The sequence below is a fragment of the Sapajus apella genome, unplaced genomic scaffold (genome assembly GCF_009761245.1).
Source record: "Sapajus apella isolate SASKATOON/1434 unplaced genomic scaffold, GSC_monkey_1.0 scaffold12, whole genome shotgun sequence".
In the NCBI taxonomy this organism is placed as follows: Eukaryota; Metazoa; Chordata; class Mammalia; order Primates; family Cebidae; genus Sapajus; species Sapajus apella.
Window position 1 is genome coordinate 27,977,804 of NW_022436952.1, and position 7,240 is coordinate 27,985,043.

Below are 7,240 nucleotides of genomic sequence, written 5' to 3' on the forward strand. Positions count from 1 at the left end.
ATCCCACTACAAAAACACTGGAGAGTAATGAATGTTTTTACTGAAGGTTTCAGGGGAGACAGAAGAGGCACTTATGACATGTATCACTAGCAACACCTTTTAAATTCTTACCGGAGGCCAGACACAGTGGCTCACACCTGTAATCCCAGCACTTTGGGTGCTGAGGCGGGCGGATCACCTGAAGTCAGGAGTTTGAGACCAGCCTGGCCAACATGGTGAAACCCCATCTCTATTAAAAATACAAAATTTAGGCCGGGCCCAGTAATCTGTAATCACATCTGTAATCTCAGCACTTTGGGAGGCTGAGGTGGGCAGATCATGAAGTCAGGAGATTGATACCATCCTGGCTAACACGGTGAAACCCTGTCTCTACTAAAAATACAAAAATTAGCTAGGTGTTGTCATGCATACCTGTAATCCCAACTATTTGGGAGACTGAGGCAGGAGAATGGTTTGAACTTGGGTGGTGGAGATTGCAGTGAGCTGAGGTCATGTCACTAGCGACAGAGCAAGACTCCGTCTAAATAATAATAATAATGGAGTAGAAGATCATTTCAGAGCTTTAAAAAAACAAGGAAAAAAATAAATAAATAAAATAATAATAGTAATTAGCTGGGTGTGGTGGTGTACGCCTGTAATCCCAGCTCCTTAGGAGACTGAAGCAAGAGAATCACTTGTACCCGGAGATGGAGGTTGCAGTGAGCCAAGTTTGTGCCACTGCACTCCAGCCTGGGCAACAGAGCCAGGCTCTGTCTCAAAACAAAAAAACAAAAAAAAACAATTCTTACTTGAAGCATTTCTCTCCCTCTAGAGAGAGAGCCACATACCTTTCTCTCTGTCTCTCTCTCTCTCTTTTTGAGATGGAATCTCGCTCTGTCACCCAGGCTGGAGTACAGTGGCATAATCTCAGCTCACTGTAACCTCTGCCTCCTGGGCTTAAACGATCCTTCTGCCTCAGCCTCCTGAGTAGCTGGGACCACAGATGCGCACCACCACACCCAGTTACATTTGTATTTGTTGTAGAGACAGGTTTCATCATGTTGCCCAGGCTGGTCTCAAACTCCTGAACTCAAGTGTTCTGCCCGCCTTGACCTCCCAAAGTGCTGGGATTACAGGTGTGAGCCACCACGCCCAGCCTCTGTCTTCTTTCTCTAAGTCTGTTCAGCCTTCCTCCCTGTCTTTGACCCTCACACTTCCTCTCTTCCTCCTCCTCTTTCTCCCCATTATCTTCCCCCATAGGTATCTTCCCTTTTCTGCAGCGGAACAAGTGGCCCCCTTTTGGGTTCTTCAGTTCGCATCTCTACCTCCTCAGTAAATACTCTAAAGAAAAGCTTTTCTTCAGGATACATAACTAATCGAATATGGTTATGTTCTGTTAAGCAGAGAGGAAGGGATGGCAAATGACCGATCATTTTTCTTCTTCTTTTTCATATTCCTTCTGTCTGAGATTATACAAGGTGGGGCAGGGGATTAATTGAGTGTGTAAAACAGTAGTGCATTTAATGCAAAACAGTAGAAATATACCGAAAAGCCTAGCTGTGGTGGCTCACTCCTATAATCCCAGCACTTTGGGAGGCTGAGGTGGGTGAAGCGTGCTTGAGCCCAGGGGTTGGAGACCAGCCTGGGAAACATGGCAAAACCCTGGCTCTCCAAAAAAAAAAAAAAAAAAGAAAAGTAGCCAGGCATGGTGGTGTGCGCCTGTAGTCCCAGCTACTTGGGAGGCTGAGGTGGGAGGATTGCCTGGGCCCAGTTAGTTGAAGCTGCAGTGGTTGTGTCACTGCACTCCAGTCAGGGTGAGAGAGCAAGACCCTATCTCAAAAAACAAAACAATAAGTTTTGCACAGTGGCAGTATCGTAGGCAATGAGGTTTATCCGAGGCGCGATTATTGCTAATTGAAAACTTTTCCCAATACCCAGCCATGACAACTTGAAATTTGGTTGACACAGGCAATTTTTTGACAGTCTCTACGGAGACTGAATATAAAAATGAAATAAAAAAAAACAGTAGAAAGTTTTGTTTTATACATATATGTATAACTTATAAATATATTGTAATAACCTAACCTGGGTTAGCCTAACTGACTCCATCTTAGCTGCAAACCTGACAAGCTCCCTTGAGCCTCTCCCTCCCTGCCACAGCCCCTCAGGTGAGTGGTTCACACTGTTGCTTCAACTAACTGGGCCCAGGCGATCCTCCCACCTCAGCCTCCCAAGTGGTTGTGCCAAAGCACTCCAGTCAGGTAGACTTGCCAAGCAGGATGCGGTTACACTGTTCCCAGTACTGTATGGAAAAGTTCCCCTGCTACCCCCCTTAGTAATTGTATGGACATACCCTTAGCAACCAATAATTCTGGGAACCTCCTGCCCCCTGGTTACTAGCCTCTTCCTACTAACTTGCTTGTTCTGCTTCTATAAAATTCTGCTTCAGCTAGGCTGCCCCCTCCCCTACCTAAATCAAGGTATAAAGGGAAATCAAGCACTTCCTTGGAGCCGAGAGATTTTGAGCATTAGCTGACTCTCAGTCGCTGGCTGAATAAAGGACTCATAATTTGAACTCAGAGTGTGGCGTTTCCTTCTAACTCGCTTGGTTATTACAATATATTTATAAACATATATATATATATGCTTATATATATACACCAAAATATGAAGCGTGTATTCAAGAGGTCTGCAGGGACAATCCTGTGTAACTAGCAGATTGTCCTTTTGGGGGCAGTAAAAGTATTAAATGATTTGCCTTGGCTTTCATTTGTGCCAGACTTGCTAGTTACGTCATTTACAACTCAACTTGTTAAGGTTTCTCTGTGTAACTTCAAAAAGAATGCATTTGTCTACCTAAAGAAAGAAACTAAGGCAAAATTAATATAGAGTGTTTATTTGGGCCACGGTTGAGGACTGCAGCCTGGAAACACTTCCTGGTTACCTTGGGAAGTGCTCCAGAGAACAAAGGAGAGGCTTAAGTTTTTAAAGAAAAAATAATGAATCAGGAAAGGGGGTGATTACAAAAGTTATTTGTGAGGAATTTTCATTGATTTACAGAAATAATATTAATTAATGATTGGCAATATACATTGCCGAATCATTACTAACTCATAGAGTATGAGTTATGGTGTCCAGTGTATGGCATTGTTAGGTTAATTTATTGCTACTTAGGGTCAGTAAATCTAGAGGCCACATAGCAAGTAGTTTCCTGAAGTGATTACCTAGTTCAAGGGCGAGTGAGATGTGACTCTTGTCACACTTCAATGCTCTGGCCCTGGTAATTTAAAGTGGGGCTTGCATTTCTGAGATAAAATGTTTCTTTTCTTTCTCACATTGCAGATACCATCAGCATGTTTTGTTTGTTTGTTTGTTTGTTTGTTTGTTTTGTTTTTTTAAAGACAGGGTTTCTCCATGCTGGTCAGGCTAGTCTCGAACTCCCGACCTCAGGTGATCCGCCTCCCTTGGCCTCCCAAAGTGCTGGGATTACAGGCGTGAGCCACCATGACCGGCCGATTTTTTTTTTTTTTTCCAAACAGAGTCTTGCTCTGTTGCCCATGCTGGAGTGCAGTGGCACAATCTCAATTCACTGAACCTCCACTCCCTGGGTTCAAGCAATTCTCCTGCCTCAGCCTCCCTAGTACCTGGGATTACAGGTGCCTGCCACCACACCCAGCTAATTTTTGTATTTTTAGTAGAGATAGGGTTTTGCCATGTTGGCCAGGCTGGTCTCAAACTCCTGACCTCAAGTGATCCATCCGTCTTGGCCTCCCAAAATGCTGGGATTCCAGGTGTGAGCCACCATGCCTGGCCCACCTGTATGATTTTTTAAGTCACTTAATGCTCTCTTATTTAAGATGTCTTTTATTGCCTTCCTGATGCAACCTTTCTTCATTAAAAAAAATAGCCTGGGCAACATGGTGAAACCCCATCTCTACAAAAACATACAAAAATTAGTCCAGCATGGTGATGGGTGCCTGTACTTCCAGCTACTCAGGAGGCTGAAGTGGGAGGATCACTTGAGCCCAGGAAGTGGAGGTCACAGTGAGCCAAGATTGCACCACTGCACTCCAGCCTGAGCAAAAGAGTAAGACCCCATCTCAAAAACAAATAAAGAAAAATTAAAATTATAAAATATATTGCTAAATCCTTCACTGGACGAGGATGCTGTAGGCCTCTTGCAGGCCTACTTTTTGCCAGTGTGGGCTGCCAATTATATGACTATAGGTCTAAGGATGCTGGAGAAGGAATTTTCAGCATGACACCATTCAAGTAAATGTTCAACGTCCGACCAAACAGCTAATTCTACATGGGACAAAAATAGATGGAAATGTGTTGTTTGTAGTTCAGTTTGTGCTTGCTTTTTTTTTTTTTTTAACTTAGTAAAGAACTGATTTCATTTTTATATCCTGCTCTATTCTCTACAGTGACTTAAAAACACAGTATAGGAACTTTAAAAATAGAATGTGTTATTCCCAGTGGCCCAAAAGGGATATTTAAAAGAGCCTAAAAGCAAAATATAATGTAATTCATTGTAGTGCTGCTTTTAGTGTAACTTAGGGCTTTTAAAAAAAGATACATACTTTTTTTTTTCCTGATTATAAGAGATGCCTATTGTGAAAAAATGTTTACATTCATGAAATAAAAATTTTCAGTAATCTTCAAACTAAAGATAATCCCTATTGACATTTTGGGATATTTTCTTTTGCTTTTTTTCTAGAGACAGGGCCGGATACAAGGACAGACAACCTGTGCAGTCACACAGGGCCCCTATTCAGAAGGGTCCCACACTTGAGATTTGTTGTTGCTTTCTTAAAATTCTTAAAAATTTTGCACTGTATTTTTATTTTGTACTAGGCCCTGCAAATTACACAGCCAGTTCTGTCTACAGACGATGCGCACACATGCATACTAATCATATATATACATAACATATATGTGTAAGATATATATTATGTATAATATATACATTATATATAAATCTGTGTCATTAAAATTCTTTGTTAGTTTTTTTTTCTTTTTTTTGTTCAGTCTCCATAGAGACTGTCAAAAACTGCCAAAGCCAACTATATTTCAAGTCATTATGGTGACTTGAAATTGGGTATTGGGAAAAGTTTTCAATTAGCAATAATTGAACCTCAGATAAACCTCATTGGCTGTGATACTGCCACTGCACAAAGCTGTAAACGTTATTTTTAAACATACTGTTTCACATGGAAACATAATCATTTATTTAACTATGTCCCTAATTCATTTAAAATTTTACATTTTTAAAATTTTGTTGTTTTAAATTTTGCTCTGTTATAAATAATGATAACATATTTTTATGTTAATCACAAGTATATTTCTGACTTTTTTCTTACAATAGCATCCCAGACATAAAACTGAGGAGATAAAGGGATATGAACATTGTTGAACCTTTGTATTTAAATTGCCAAATAGCAGTCCAGAAAGATTAATATCATCAGCAGAATGTCAGAAATTCTCTTTTCATACTTTTGGCAGCAAAGAATATAATTTTTAAATATTTGGTAATTGAGTAAGTTAAAATATTATCCAATCACTTTAATCTCCATTTATTTGACTACCAGTAAAGGATATTTTTAAATGCACATATTTATTAGATATTTATTAGTCTTTTTTTTTTTTTCTTTTTGAGACCGAGTCTTTCTCTGTCACCAGGCTGCAGTGCAGTGGCACGATCTTGGCTCACTGCAACTTCTGCCTCCCAGGTTCAAGCAATTCTCCTGCCTCAGCCTCCTGAGTAGCTGGGACTACAGGCATGAGCCACCATGCCCTGCTAATTTTTGTTTTTTGTTTTTGTTTTTTGCTTTGAGATGGAGTCTCGCTCTTAGCCCAGGCTGGAGTGCAGCGGCATGATCTTGGTTCACTGAAATCTCCGCCTCCCGGGTCCCGGTTCAAGCAATTCTCCTACCTCAGCCTTTCAAGTAACCGGAATTACAGGCACGAGCCACCATGCCCAGCTAATTTTTATGATTTTTTTTTTAGTAGAGACAGGGTTTCACCATGTTGGCCAGGATGGTCTCGATCTCTTGACCTTGTGGTCCACCCACCTCGGCCTCCCAAAGTGCTGGGATTACAGGCATGAGCCACTGCACCTGTCCTATTAGTCATTTTTATTTCTTCTTGAAATTATCCTTAGAATCTAAACTTCTCAACATGATCTTTTTTTTTGTTTTTTTTTTTTGAGACGGAGTTTTGCTGTCACCCAGGCTGGAGTGCAGTGGGGCGATCCCTGGTCACTGTAACCTGCACCTCCCAGGTTCAAGCAATTCTCCTGCCTCAGCCTCCTGAATAACTGGGATTACAGGCCACCATGCCCAGCTTATTTATTTATTTATTTATTTATTTTGAGTCCAAGTTTCACTCTTGTTGCCCAGGCTGGAGTGCAATGGTGCAATCTAGGCTCATCGTGACCTCTGCCTCCCGGGTTCACGTCAGTCTCCTGCCTCAGCCTCCTGAGTAGCTGGGATTGCAGGTGCTCACCACCACGCCTGGCTAATTTTGTATTTTTTTAGTAGAGATGGTGTTTCACCATGTTGGTCAGGCTGGTCCCAAACTCCTGACCAAACACCTGATCTACACACCTTGGCCTCCCAAAGTGCTGGGATTACAGGCATGAGCCACTGTGCCCAGCCTAATTTTTGTATTTCTAGTAGAGACAGGGTTTCACTATGTTGGCCAGGCTGGTCTTGAATTACTGAACTTGTGATCCGTCCACCTCAGCCTTCCAAAGTGCTGGGATTACAGGTGTGAGCCACAGCACCCAGCCTCTCAATGTGATTTTTAAGGTGCTTGGTGTCCTACCACTCTGGATTTGTCTTCTACCACTCCTCTCCTTCCCATTCTCCACCCTATTCTAAGCTCTAGCCATACTTAATTTTATTTAATATCTATAATTTGTCATGCTTTCTCTTTCTTCTGGCACTGTAAACATACAACATACTATTTCTGGAAGTCTCTTTCAATATCTCTTGTCTGATTAATTTCTCTTTGTCCTTCAGGTCTCAGCTTAAACATCCCTTCCCCAGAAAGCTTTCCCTGACCTCCAGATTGAGCACCCTGCTAGGGTTCCGAAATCATCCTGTATTGTTATTATTTTCTTCTTCCTCCTCCTCCTCCTTCTCTACTTCTTTCTTCTTCTTCTCCTTCTTCTCCTCCTCCTCCTCTACTTCTTCCTTCTTCTCCTTCTCCTCCTTCTCCTCCTTCTCCTCCTCCTTCTCCTCCTCCTCCTCCTCCT

The 7,240-nt window shown here is 41.8% G+C and overlaps 1 non-coding gene and 1 pseudogene across 1 annotated transcript; one reads left to right on the forward strand and one right to left on the reverse strand.

The window, feature by feature from the left end:
• The first annotated feature begins 1,832 nt into the window (after positions 1-1,832).
• On the forward strand, positions 1,833-1,974 carry LOC116553614. The gene has a single exon (XR_004269836.1). It is a non-coding gene; the product is annotated as a U4 spliceosomal RNA (small nuclear RNA).
• Positions 1,975-5,010: 3,036 nt separating this feature from the next.
• Positions 5,011-5,161, reverse strand: LOC116553618 (annotated as a pseudogene).
• Positions 5,162-7,240: the final 2,079 nt, after the last annotated feature.